Source organism: Oenanthe melanoleuca, chromosome 4 (genome assembly GCF_029582105.1).
Source record: "Oenanthe melanoleuca isolate GR-GAL-2019-014 chromosome 4, OMel1.0, whole genome shotgun sequence".
Classification (NCBI taxonomy): Eukaryota; Metazoa; Chordata; class Aves; order Passeriformes; family Muscicapidae; genus Oenanthe; species Oenanthe melanoleuca.
Genome location: NC_079337.1, coordinates 27,954,861 through 27,969,997, shown reverse-complemented (window position 1 = coordinate 27,969,997; position 15,137 = coordinate 27,954,861). Strand labels below are relative to the sequence as shown.

The following is a 15,137-nucleotide window of genomic DNA, read 5'->3' as shown; positions in this document are numbered from 1 at the left end:
TTCCCACTCCAGCTGCAGGCTCTGTGGGTGACATTTGGACTCTGTCCCTTTCATATTACTTTCCATGCATCTGCCTTCTGCTATTTATTGTTTGCTTTCCAAAACTGTTTTTTTACCATTTTGTGGCCTCAGCCCACCCCCACTCTGTCCTTTCTTCTCAAAACCAGCTCAGCTGGCTGCTATTTTGCCTGTTCTTTGTATCTCCCTTCAGGGCCAACAGAGACCCCAGGTCCCCTGAGGCTCACGCTAACCAGTTTGTAACTACATTGCTGCTGGGAGGAGACCTGCCCTGGTTGTCCGACAGAAGTTACAAATGCTTTAGAACGGAGTGGAGTGAGACTTTTGTCATGTTTTACTGGCCTGCTTTCTGTTAAAAAGGAAGTTACAAGTTATGCCCAGAAAACACACGGGCTCAAGCAATGGAAGACTTCAGACAGTGACAAAAGAAGTGAAACTGTGTAGCTGAAATGTCTAATTTTCCTGTTAAAAAGGAAAACAAATGGCAGAAATGGGAAGGGGAAGAGATCACATGCAGATGCATCACACTAACATTTGAGCTTGGAGTCAGTGGGAACTTGGGCTTAGTCCCAGCTCAGACCATGGTGCATTTTGAACTTTGAGCTCTTGGATCACTTCCTAATTAGAGAGCAAGTGACACACTGTGGAACTATTTAACCCTTTGATAGTTCCTCCTGAGGTGTAGCAAATGCCAGAAGAGACTCTGGGGATGTGTCTAACCTCTTGAGGCCACATAGACCGTAGGACCTATGCCTATGCTCCAAATGGCTTAAGTCAAACAGCTGCTGTCAGCACCTCTTTTCATGGCTCCCTACACAAACACATCAGGCTTACAACTGCTCCTTCCTGTGCTGCTGAACAATTGCTGGAATCTCCCCCTAATGTACCAGCTTTCCATCCAGAATCTGTCTGTCTTCAAGACAGACTAGTTCTTTCAACCTCATCAGTAATGCTACACCAAGGATCAGATCAAAGAGAGAGACCCACTGCAACTTAATAGTGTAAATAACACCACACTATACCAAAAGACCTGCTTCTCTGCTTCCGAGGAGTGGAAAAGCAGCAGAGTATTATTAAATTGTAACTGTGACTAAAAATACAATTGCAGCATTAGGAGCTGTGTGGAAAGAAACAAGGGTTATACAGCTGATGTACCTCAAGAGTTGTCATGACTATCACTGGTGTTACAGTTAGATCTGCACTAGAGATTTCGCTTTTTATATTCCTTTGTAAAGTGGTAATATTATGTCTTACCTATTTCACAGAAGTTCTGTGTGAATACATTTACAGTTCTTTGAAGCTCTTGCTGAAGACATTTCAGACATATAAACTGCTTTTATTTTCACTATTGACTTAAGAATTATATCCTTTGAAAGCAAACAAACAGGATAATTACTTTGGCAAGATAAGTTTTTTAAAATTTTATGCCACCTCAGAGGTCATTCATTCCAAACACAACACAAATACTTTAATAAAAGGAGATGCACCTCAAAAAATACATGCACTGTGTGTAAAGATTAACTTTGGCACTGTAGAGCACCATACACCTACAAGTTTAAAGTTCATGTCTAAAACGCAAGTTTCCTCCCTAGCTTCTTTCTGTTCCATTTCCTCGTGAGAGGGCTCAATTGCCATGGAGTTCAGAGGAAGGCTTTCAAGTACAAACTACTCTTTGCACTTGCCCTTCATTCCCCATTCAGTTGTGCTCTACCTTATTTACAGACCAGTGGCCTCAGTTCTCATCTTGCCTAGAATTTGGTAGTTGGAGTTTTTGAGTCTTAAGCTTTTTCTCTACAGACCTGTGACAGCAAGGAAGCAAGAAGTATCAAAGCTACCTCTGAAATATCAAAGCTACCTCTGAAATGTCTAATGTATGTGCTGTTAAAGCAGGAGAAAACTCAGTAAAGAAGCAAAGTGTGTCTTGGGCACCATGCTGCCATAACTGGCTTCTATATCCCAACTGGCTATAAGCTACCTTAAGCCTTACTATATTACACTACAGGCATTTCTCAGTTAAATTCTGTGAATTGATCTAGGCACAACATTTAAATTCTGTCGTTATGGGGTGATTCACACACTTCTAGAAGGATTTTGCAAACAGTGCTGAAACACCACTTATCTCTGATTAGGTTTAGAGTCCAAATAAGTATTTCAGAAGGACAAATGCTTTGGCTTTGGAGCGGACCTAGATTCAGAGTGTCAGGTATGCTGACAAAGAGAGACAAAAAGAACCACAGACCCAGCAGCCCACACATCCACCCTAATTTCAAATTACAAGATGACTTGTCTCCAAGGAATACTTTTCTGTATAACAGCATAAACATTTCCAGTGGTATCTTTGAAACTGATAAATTCCATATTAGGTATGGCCTTTGCAATGTCGGCTTTGTCACAAGGAGAAAGATACCACCTCTCCAGTTTCTCACATTTCTCTGTGGGCTGTGTTCTTGCTCACACAGAAGAACTCAAGGGAAATATCCAAAAGAAATGCTTTGTGAAGACCTTACTGTTGTACAACAAACAGACAGCATTGATTAGAAGACTAGTAGCTCAAGACAGCTGTGGTTCCTGCTCCCATAACCAAATTCCTGCATCAGCTGGAGCAAAGGATGCTCAAGACTAAGAGGTATTTCCCCGTCACAGGAAAAATGCTCAGATTTGTGATGCAGTGACCTTGGTTCAAAGAAAGCATTTTAATATATGCCTTTCTGTCAAGCATATGAGAACTGCTGATTTCACTGTCACATCAACAAGGTCAGCCATGGATTTATCCCAGAACTGAAAGGAATTAACACTCTTCGCACATAAACACCCCCTAAATAATGGCCAGAGTGGTTTGTGCCCAATGGTGTAGATGTGACTTGTCTCTCCTCTCTCTCAGTTTGGATCGGGAGTTTACTTCTCCTTGAATGAGACTATTGATGCATTTTATGCCTTATTGCTGAATAGGAGTGAGTGGGATACCAAAAAAACTGCTATACCAAACTTACTTCTACATCCCCTCTCTACCCAGCAAGCCCAAGCAAAGTGTGCCAGTTACTGAGCATGCAAAAACACCTAAATAATTTAACTGCTTGAAACTGCAGAGGCACAACAAAGGTCAGAATCATTCATCCGGACAAAGAAATCCAAAAAGATGGTGGTGTGTCCAAGTATAAGCCTGCAAGCAAACACAACAGTCAAATTTTCCATATGCTCATATAACAGGCTAGTAAGAGGAATTTTAATGAATTCCAGGTGCTCTCAAGTCAAGTGACTACCTATTCCCCCCAAAAAACAGGAACATACTAGTTCTCAAGCAAAGCTCTGTTATAAAGGTATTCTGAGCAGCAGGAGGGGAAAAGAAGACCTTAACATTAGAGACACTACAAACCTCACACATGCAGGAGAACTAAATTAAAATATAAAAGTCCCCTTGATCCAAGTAGTAAAAAGGCTAAACTTGTCATGCAAACAGAACCAAACCACACCCATGTCTGGATTTAATTATGCCATGCAATTTTACAGCAGCCTAAGAAAATGGAACTGGGGGTCAAAATAATCATAGAATAATTCTTCAGTCAATCACACATATAAGAACCTGGGTAAGAATGGATAACAGACAACATCAGCAGACTGAACTTTAAAAGGTTCTAATTTAAGGCAAGAACAGCAACAAAGAAGTCCATAGACAAATAACTTACTTCAGAGTGATAGCACCTGCCACAAAATTTCTGTATGGTCTACAAAATTCAAGCAAACCTACAAAACTACTAATGTATACTGAAAGGATGGAGTTCTGGTCAATATCTGCCCACTGATTTGAAAGGAAATGGAATTCATTGAATGCTAAAACTCTTCAGAAATATATATTTTCTTATGAATTCTGTACATATTTAAAACATTCTCCATAAGGAAGTATTTCTATGAGATTGTATGTTTATATAGCAACTGTAAATTACAGGGAGAAATCTATATAAGAACATACTTGTAATTAACATGGAAGTGCAGAGGACATATAATTTAATAACTTCTTCAATGTGAGTATTAAATCAACCAAAATATAATTTTTTTTTAAATTGAAAACAAAAAATTCTAGATAGGTTTCTTGCAAATGTTAACTGGGGAGAGGAAATTTAAAGTCTTTTGAAATGTTACCTAGCCAGCAAAGAAGCTTGGAGATATTGTATATTGTAGCTCAAGCAAACAAATAAAAAAGTATATGCAAAAGCAATGCCAATGCTACCCATATTAGTAAGGGTTTCCTGAAGATATGTAGCATGAAATAAAATTATAATCCCTATAACCTGCATCCAGCATCACTATGGTATTTTTATAGTAATATGAAATCAATTCCAGTCTGGGCTTTTTTTCCTGAAAAAAGTGCCACTTTTTCCAGCATTCATTCTCCTTATTGCTCTACTCTGCCTCATTCCTTGAGCAAAGATTCCCTGATTCTGTTAAAACAGCCAGAGCTGCCCAGCTGCAACACAGTACTCCACCAAGGCCTTTGTGTTGACCCAGGCTACAACATGGATTAAATTATAGCTCACACACTGTGATTCTATTTTGCATGCAAAGAACAAAATCTGTGTGAGCTAATACTACATAGTACCCAGGGTCTGGATGAACAGCAGGTCTTAAAACTTTGTGTACCTTCACTTGCGCTTTTCTTCGTGCTTGTCAAGGTCAGCAATATTGCACACTTGAAGGAGGCTTCTTGCGTTGAAAGGATTGTTGTTTGCTCTTGGTTCTTTCTGACTCAAGCTCAAGCTGAGAGAAACATCACAAAAGGAACCAACGATTCTTCAATGTAATTGCTAAAATTCAGCAATTGCTCAGATTCATGCAGTTATTTTAAAACTATATTTCTTTGTCATTTTAAGTTCAGATGAAAGACAGCAAAAACTACAAGTCAGCCAGAAAGGAAGCTTATCTTGAATTCATCCCACTGGCATCCATAGATATGATGATACCAGAACCAAACACATGCAAACCCCTTGATATTCCAGAGGATTCAAGAACATTGGTGTCCACAATACAGAATAACAAGTCACATGCATTCTGAAAAGCAAATATTCTGCAGAGTCAAAAATCTGTTTAACTTGTGAATGATGGAAAAAGTTAAATTTTCAAAGTTAGCATTTCAAAAAATGAAACTGAAGATGGTCCATTCTTTTTTCCTTTCACTTCATTCCTCATCCACAGTTATTTCAGACTCTACAGCAAGTTCCAATACCACATTTTAGAAGGGGAAGAAGAACCCACAGAGATATTTAATACCATCCTCAAAAGAACAAATTATTACAAATTACAAATAATTCGGGGTTTTTTTTCTAAGAAATCTTGTTACAGCTATACTTAGGAACCTCCTTGCTACACAGGGGTACTGAATGACATGATCTTTCCCAAAGCAAATTTTGTTGCCAATTGTGCATTTTAATACTATAATGTATAAGCATGAAATTTTATATTTCTCCATTAAGTGACCCAATATCAGATGTTAAGAGATTGATAGCCTTTACTGGCTAGCATGAAAGTTTTCATGCGTGATGCTTGCCTCATTAAAAAAAATCAGACAAAATAATTATTTCTGAGAACAAGATTAAGAAAAATCAGATTGCTTTGCATGACAAAAATTCAGGTGTCTTTATGTGAGGACTATGAAAATCCTCAGCTTTTCAGTAGGAGCCTGGATACTAAAGAATAGGGAGAGGCTTTAATCCAGAAAATTACTTTTTTAGCATCACATGAATATGTACATTAACCTCACTGTGACTCAATCCATACTCACTTGGGAGATTAATTTTTTTGTGATACAGGCAGCCTGCTTTCTGTCCTTTCCTAGTGTTTGTGTACAAATCTCGCACAGAGGAAGATATTAAATCACACACATCCAATCCAGTTCAATGAAAGGCAATAGATTAAATTCAAAAGGCACTGAAGGAAACTCTGGTATGATGATAAGTATTCCCATGGGCAGCTCTCTCAAAAGACATACTGTCTGACAAAAACTCCCCAGTATGAAATACTGCTGGTTTTATTGCATGGTGTACTATATCCTCACTGTTCCTTCGTAATTACAACTATGGTAGCCAGCTCAAGACCTTACTGTGGTCAAGAAGCATGTTTTGCAGGTGAGCAATAGGGGAAGGTTTTGGTTCAGATAAAGCCAGTGGAATCTATTCACTGAATGATGCCAAGTGAACTGAGACTGCCCTGTCACTGTATTTCTCCAAGCTGGGTCTTAGTGGGATCTTACTTTGGTTATAGCAAATAAAATGGCCAAAAATTGTTGGCAGCAACAATTAAGCCATTCATTGTGCTTTTTGGAGAATGATGGATGGAGTTTCTTGTACCACCCTCACCCCAGCTGCACTCTTTGTCAATTCCTCCTTCATGGAAGCTGTGTGATTTGAACATCTGTTATGAATCAGTAGATAAACAAAGTGCTGAGGACTGTGGTATGTACACATACCCACTGACAAATAGTCCTGTGAAGAGACAGTGACCCACTGACCTAGAGAATTGCACTGCCAGTGTGATAGGCAGCCCTACAACTACTTTTAATCCCCATACCTGATAAAAGCAATCAGCTGAAGGGATCTCTTTATAAAGGCGTTCTATTTACACCTTTATTTAGATAGTTCACCAGATGACATAGTGATGTTGTACCACTTGTTGTTCTGACAACACTCAAACTTTCCTCATTGACAAACAGAGGGGAAGAATATTTACAGGAAAATGCTTTCCAGATGATAGGGTCAGAGTAGTGTGGGGTCTCTGCTGCTCAAGGATCTAACCTATTTTTTCCCAGCTCCATAAATTGTAACATCATCTCTGGTTTATCCTAGGGTTAGCTGGCTGAGGATCAAGGAACATCAAAAACAGCTTTTTTCCTTCTGCTCTCCATAGCACTTACACTCAGATGTGTCTATCTGCCCTCACATCTTCAAGAATAAAGCAAAGAAAAACCTTTTAAAAACCATTTTAAGGACAAAACCATTTTTAAAAAGCATTACTGTAAGCCAGTAAGCCTTTTTTTGTTGCCCTGAAAGAACAAACTCGTACTTCCCAAGAAACAGAAGTGTTTTATGTGGTGGCCCTCCCCTACCTATGCTCTCAGATGCTGAACAAGCTATGAGTATTTATGGAAAACAAGGAATAAACAGCAATTATTATTTCAGTGCATGAACAATCAAGGTCAGACCCAAAGCAAATCATCACGTCTCCTGATAATAATAGTAATAATAATGACTTATTTTCTCATCAATAATTATTGATTCCTAGATGACCTCTGATGTCATAGCATGTTATTCATTATAGGCATTACACAATGGCATCTATGTTACAAGCTTCCCTATGTAAACTCTCAACATGTTCTTAAAAACAAAAGAAAAGCTGAACAAATTCTTCATTTCTCATTTTAAAGCATATGCTATTAATTTTATAGAGAAAAAGAGTACTTTGGACATTCCACCTAGTAGGGATACTGATGGTTGGAAGCCCATTTGGGGTAAAATTTTGCCATGGGAGTACGCAGTATGATGACTTTTACGATGGTTATGTCTTGGTCCAGGGTTAGTAAGTATATTGTCCTGGGAACTCCAAACATATTAAAATAATTTGAGTGTTAGTTATCTAATTATTTAATCAATTTTCAGCCTTATTACATAGCGATTACCCCGACTTTTACATAGCAATTACTACTGACTAATTTAAAATCTGAGGGCCACACATACTTAAAGCTATGGCAATCTATGGATTCCAGGTATGTCAGTAGGGCAACACTAAGATTGCCAAGGGAGTTGACGTCAACTTCCTCCTTCAAAAACCTAGCCATGACATCCAGCAGGACCTACTCCATTCTGCCAAAATCACTTATTTCAGTGAACCTATTTCTGAATATGAATGGAAGGTGATTCACTACAAGGTATTCAAAGAGGTAGCTCAATATCAGCCTGAAAACTCTCTAATTTCTTAAAAAGGGCCCTTGAATGAGTGAATTTCCACTGAATTGAAGAGTGGGGGGAAACAGAATAGAAGAGATATTTAACTTCTTTTCGAATTCTCCCCTAGATAGGTAAAGGAGACTTAAAAGTATTGAAGCCTTTAAATTATTACAACCCATGTTTCTAAAGAAAAACAAGTTTTAGTGATTTGGTTATTTCTGATTTACTGTCTTTAAAATTAGGTCATTACTTTTAGGAATGCTTTGTATAAATGAATGATGGAACAGGATTTCAGAATGCTCTTAACAGCAGTCCATACCATTCCTGGGGGATAAACTGTTTTGTCTTTGACCATCTAGCTTATCCCTTTGGGAATCACATTATTGTCTCATAAGAAAAGAGGCACCCATCTTAATATTCCTGACCTAATGAGTTCTGAAAAATTCTGTCAAAGTACTAGCTAACCAGACTGATATTCTACTGTTTTATCCATCCAGATCAAACTACATTTATGATTCACTGCAGCTTGCAAATAATCTTTTAGACTTTTATTCATCATTCCCTGTACGAAAAAAAAAAGTCATTTGAGGAGTACGTTTGTTAGCTTGCATTTGCACATGCATGGCTTTATGGAAGGAACAACAGCGACACTGTCAGAATAAATTTAAATTTCGTTTTTAACATTTCACTATAGTGATACAAGTTGCAGTGTCAATGCAAAAAGAGATATGACAAAATATAGTTTCAAAGTGAAATCTAAAAATCCTAGAAAATTCAAGGTACAATATCTTGTCAACTGCAGTTTGGCCCTCTGGGATCCTTCAGATTTTGTATTCCTGCATATGCAACTAGGTTTATCACCTCAAAATATAAATGGCTCTTATAAATCCTAGTGGTTTGTGTTATATACATTTCCAGAAAGAATAAATATGCCTTTTGGCTCAGATATGTTGGTTACATTGCTCAGTTAAGTTATAGCTTGTATTCACATGCTACAGCCTTGCTTTGTGAAAGATGATCTGAAAAGTGTATAAACTGAATGCGTGAAATACCTTCAGCATGGAATAGTGTATTATAATGGGGCTTTGTGAACTAGAGAGTTATCCTGACTGATTTCAGATGACAGTTTAGTCCTAGTTTATGAGCATAAAAACTACTGTGTACTTTACACCATATCATTCAAACAAAAGGTAGCAGAAAAGGTGGTATTAACAGTAGTGTGACTGCTCCTGAAATCTACTTGAAAGAGGGATAAGGAGTAGAGGGATGGGAAAAATTGGTCTTATAGAAAATGCAGATGAAGATTTTCATCTGTGAGACTCTCATCTTACCCACATTGTGATCCTCACTGTCCACCCCAAATCACAGTACATTGTCCATGAGTCAACTAATGTGTGATGGTCATATATCATGCTGCTGCTATTTTATGTCAGTAATCAGATTCTGTAGATTCTGCAAATAATCAGAAGTAAACATACTTCATTAAACTTAACAATTAATTACCTTAGTAATTAAGTTTATCATGAATCTTATTAACTTAGTAATTGGCAATAGTGTCATAACAATTTTAAGATAAATCTTTCTTGGTGGTCCAGAAATGTTTTAGAATTATAGTCATGTTTTGTCAGTTGAGTTAATTTCAATTAATATACTTCATTAACTTAATACCTAAACACTAATAGCCTAAGGGAGATACTTCAAGTGAACCAGTAAGACAGCTTTAAAATAAATGTATGTCATTTTCTAATTTTAATTACATGCAATTTCAAGCCCATGTCTAAGCAAAGTCTGGTATCCTGAAGACCAGTTCAGGTAACACAGTACTGACAGCCAAACAAGAAAGATGAGAGCAAAGAAGGTTTTGATTCATTAGAGCTTGTTAGCAGTCTGGGGACAAGGATTACCTTCTGTTTCTGTACAATACCTAGCACAGTAACAAAAAAAAAAAAAAAAGGTATTTCTAGATGCTACAGAAATAGCAAAGAGTAATAATAATATAAATGCAGAATAAAATAATAATACCATTGATGCAAGTCAGAATTTCATATGAGGTATACTGACGGATGTTTAATGAACTGCATTGAATCAATCTGACACGGCACAGTTCTTGGGAAGCAACCAAACCCTGTATAATTTGATTTAAAAGAAATTACCGCTGTTGCAGTTATTTTTCTCAGATGTTTTTCTTCAAGCAAAGCTCACAGAAAACAGCAGCATCGCTATTTATTTTTTTCTTTAACATTACCAGATAATTAAATAGGTTGGGCCTTCATGTGGTTTGTCATTTGAAAATCAAAATCCAAAACTCAGCCTAGGTATGTGAGTTAAGTTACATTAATTGATGCCTCAGTTACCTTTTTATTCCTCAACTGGATGAGCATAATGTTGTTCTTCCAAACAGATTTGTACACCTTAGTAATTCTCAATTCTCAAATAACACAAATGTTTGTGTGAAAGCAGATAAAAATTTGAAGACAAGGGAAAGGAGGAAGGAAGGGAAGGAGGAGGGATTAATTACTGTAAGATGTTTATGAGAATTTGTCCTTACCTAGTTCATTTCCCTCAGAATTCTTCTTGTAGGGAGTTAGGAGAAAGGAGAAGTGATCACAGAATACTAACAGGAAAGAAAAGACCAACATGGATATGTAGCCTTTCCTATAACTACAGTAGAGATAAAGTGATCATGGAACGTGTGTTCCCAGTTTGAAAGAGCAGGGTGGGGAGGAAACACTTCCTCTGTAAGTAGAAGGGAAGAACACTAAAACAAAATTAGAAAAAGCTGCTTGCTTGTAGTAAAAGAAAAAACTTAGAGCGACACAGAACTCCTACCTTGAAAGGGACGGAAAAAAGGAAAGAAATACTGAAAAAAACCTATTTTCATTCTCAGCATCTTGGTAAGGCATCTTGGTAAGTAACAATGGATTTGGCACTATTAAATCTAAATATTTAATGCTTTGCAGGAGTTATCCATGTTGGCAGCTCACACTGTGCTTTGCAAGAAATATATTGAAAATTCTCTTGAACTGTGTCCAGTTGCAAAACTGGCAGGACAAGACTGGTCTGGTGCAGTTACTGGTGTACCCTTTCCTACTCTCAAAGAGAGGTCAACCACAAGGTGAACAGGTTTGTTCCCTGACCAGCCATGCACATTGCCTGGCTTTCCTACAGGCCAAGGTAAAGCATCAGGCAGTGTCACACGTCCTAGAAATGTTTATGCAGAAGGGCTGAAACCAAAGAAGCAGCTTATCAGTGTCACTGATCTGTTACCAGGGGTAAAGGTATCTGAGAATCTGACACACCAGGAGCAGGGGAATGCTCACACCTCAGTGCCTTCAGAGAAAGTTACAAAGCATCCATGCATGTAATAGCAAATGAGATTTCAGCTTAGAGGTGCAACACCAAAAACTGCAGAGAATTTAGTATTCAGTGAGCATATGCCTAAAAAGTCAGTGCACATTTTATCAGAATTTCAGCATCCTGTGCACATCAATGAACTTTGCTTAAGCTTCATCAGGATCCATTTACATTCTGGATAAGAAATTTGGGAGGAAAACTGGTATATGATGTAAAGAGCAAAATCAAAGGCCAAAACCTGCTTTTCAGGTTTTCTGTCAGGAAGATGCCTGAGCAGATTTTGAATAAAACACCTCTGAAATTTTCCATTCATGTCCCAAATCTTCCCAGAAGAACTTCTGAAAGGCATATGAATAAATTCTCTATATTTCAGAGACTTAGGCAGAGGTTTTCAATGTATAATCCAAACAAGAAGTGGATTAACTGTCTTCAGCTGAAAGCCAACCAGATGACTACCCTTCCCCTCACACATGGCATTTGATGTCTGCCATTTTAATATTTTGACATTTTTGTGAGAGACATTGTCCTGGAAGGTCACCACTTGTCGCAGCAGCTGGCTGGCTGCCACTCAGGCTTGGGAAGCTTAGCTCCACAGCTGTCATAAAAAATTACCATTTTCATAGCTAAGTTTCAGGAAAGCTATGAATTTATGTCTATGAGGGGAAAAAGAAGACAAGAGAAAGGAAAGGGAAGCTTCAAAATCAGCTTTTACTTGCTAAGTGAAGACAGGCATTTATACATATATATCTGTAAGATGAGGCTGAAGTATTTCAAAAGCAGCTTATAAATACAACAGAGTCATCAAATACCTGTGTTCCAGCAGCATTATCAAGGGAGTTATATCATGAATACGTTTAGTCCTCTATTACAGCAAACAACACACATATTCTCTCCCTAATCACTTAATGGCAGTCACCTGTTAACTGTGAAAATGACATTTTCACATGGCTCATGAAAAGCTGACAGTACCAATGGAAATAACAAAATCTGTAAATAAAGCAAGAAACATGACATAGCAACAGAAAAAAAACTGGCTAGAGCCTGCATTTCTTGTGCAATTATCTGACATTTATACTTGGTACTGATCACTGTTTTCAAGAAGCAGATTTCATCCACACCACAGTAAGAATGTATTAGCCATAAACTTAATAGGACAATAGCACCTTTAAATCAGAAAGGATAATAAAAACCAATGTACCACTTCCTCAGTGCTATGAGATCAAAATACACTGAAAAGTATCAATTTTCTTCCTTACAGTATCACCACAACACTGAGAAACCTTCAGCTCCATTGCTTCCAACCAGCTTACTATCCTGTCTTGATGCCACTGTAGCAGAGAAAGATCATTTCATATACAGACAGACTGAGATGGGTGAAAAACATGCAATGCTCACCGTGCTATCGTCATTGTTCTTATCAGGTCAGATGCAGACTTACTGATGCCCCTTATGATGACTGTTTGCGTTTCTGATAATAAGGTACTGTCAAGTTTCTTAATGAGAAGGCTGGGTCTGCATTTACAGATTTAAAAAAAAAAATATTCCAGGTGAAAAATACCATGGAAAATTTTTCTTCTATGCGGTCACAAACCCTCTATTACTGCTGAAGTATCTTTCTTGCTGTATATCTAATATATCTAATCTAAGCAGAAAAACGTCTCTCTATAAGTACCTCCTGCATTTGCTGGACTTCTTCCCTCACAGACAAAATGGCAAGCAGACATCCCCAAAATCAACAAACAACTGCAAACTATTTGTTCTGGAAAGCTTTCATGCATCCCTTTCCCTCAGCAGCTCTTCCACTGAAAGCCAGAACAATACTGCAGAAAAGCTTTCCCTGTCAGGATGTTTTCAGCTTTCATCTCTTTGCTTTTTCAAGCAGAAGACTGAGGTAGAAACCTTAATTAGCAATCTGAAAGCACCACAAAGGCAAGGAATACTTACATTTGCAACTCTATTTGTGATATTTGCACACTGATCCAGCGACTGGTGATTACAAAGAAGAGAAAGATCTTTTTAGGCTGCCTTTCAAGTCTTGCAGCAGGGAAATGAAGGCTGCTATCTGAAAGCTACTAATTTTCTATATGCTGTGCTCTACTTGCTTCCCATGTGCATACAACACAGCTGCCAGATTTAATAACCATGTCAGCCTGCTTTCCCCAGAAAGCAGCAGAGAGATGACAGGATAAAATAACCAGCGCGTTAATCTCTAGTTATGGCTGCACTAAGCCTTGAATGAATGAAGTTTTATTGCCCTTGAAAATAACATGAAACAAATCAACGCTGTTTGTGAAAAAATAAGTGCAAAAGGATTTCAGAAATGTTAATCCATGCTTGCCTCAGTGATATTAAAGTACATTAAAGACATTTTGCCTTTCTTTTTCCACTCAGTCAACAAATCCTAGGTCTTGAGGGTTTTTATTCCTTTCAGAATACAAGCAGTGTATGCTTGTACCTCAACAAAACAAAATCATTAACTGACAAATTAGTTGAGCTTCCCTCCTCTCCTGTTTTTTTCTGTAAGGAAGGATTTCCATACCTGTTTGTCTTTGCTGACTTCTTTCAGGCAAAAAAAAAAAAAAAAATTAAAAAAAAAAAAAAAAAAAAAAAAAAAAAAAAAAAAAAGAGAGAGAAATTAATAAAAAAGGGGGTTAATTCGAGGGTTAATTCCCTTTTTACCATTTAAATTCTCCCACGCACAGTGGTTTCCTAGAACACTGGACTTTAGTATCTGCTGTGGTCAGTTCACTGCCAAGGTGGAGCATCGCCATACCTCCAGCTGTAAAACCAGTTCCACGAGGGGAAAGGGTAGCCAGATTTTACATGACAAGAGAAGGTGCCACTCATGCAGTCAAAAACAACAAACTAAAAACAAACCCAGAAACGCTCCGTTGAATCTGCAACAGTGCAGGGATGCCGCAGAGGTCATATGACATCTGTGCTCATCTTTTTCTCTCTCTCATTTATATTCCTTTCACCTCCCTTGGAGGCACCTTCTCAGCAGGGAGTGGCTTCTGTGAAAACTATGGACAGTAGATTTTCCCCTGAGAAACTGTTACTATGGTAACGTTACATAATGAATATGGCCTAGATTATTTCTTTAAATAATCTAACCCTGAAATTCTCATTATAAATTAGATCTGATTTGTCTGGGGGACAGGAAATACCATTATTTAAAAACTGCATTAAAATTGTAGGATAAAAAAAATCCAAATGGTGTTATAAACTAAATGAGAGTATAGGGGACATGTCATTGCATCAGTCAGAAAGATAAAATAATTTGTAAATGCCAATAAACAAGGTCTATTATTTAGCACTTGTGGGAAGCAAGGAGGAAGGGCATATACATGACATCATGGCTCACTGCAGCAATCAATATTGCATCTTGCAGAGTTGAAATTTCCTTTGTATTTTTATTCTTCCAGCAATCATGACCTCATTTAATGATGTAAGCTCAAATACTGCTTACATCTACCCCATTCAAAACTGAAATATCAGCTTCAAAGTCACCCTACAGTATTAAATCATGCTACATCAAAACTCGAGGAAGTGCCTAAAAGGAGCTTTGTGAGTCAGTGAAGCATAGCATGCAGTAGAGCAGAAATAGAGAAGGCACACTGCTGTTCATATGACTTTCCTCTCAGCTCAGAGACACACAGCCCTGGTGGGGAAGGCAGGGCAGGTCTGTCAGATGACATCAGGGACAGGGGAATATTAGGGCCCCAGCAATAGGGCTGGGCAGAGGGAGCCTTCTAATTCAGCAGCTGAAGACCTGCCTGATTGGGAATGATATGAAGTAGTCATCACATCACAGATGTTTTCTGACCCTGGTGA

General features: G+C 38.0%; 1 protein-coding gene across 5 annotated transcripts in view; it reads right to left on the bottom strand.

The window, feature by feature from the left end:
• Positions 1-14,305, bottom strand: part of TRIM2 (tripartite motif containing 2) — a 94,532-nt gene extending 80,227 nt beyond the window's left edge. For 2 of the 5 annotated variants that reach the window (XM_056490734.1, XM_056490737.1), the window contains exon 1: positions 14,181-14,305. The gene's annotated coding sequence lies outside the window, so the exon portion shown is untranslated. Of the gene's footprint in view, positions 1-4,653; positions 4,771-9,280; positions 9,402-12,698; positions 13,143-14,180 lie in introns of those variants that run through there. The other 3 variants (XM_056490726.1, XM_056490722.1, XM_056490738.1) reach the window with 3 other exon arrangements.
• Positions 14,306-15,137: the final 832 nt, after the last annotated feature.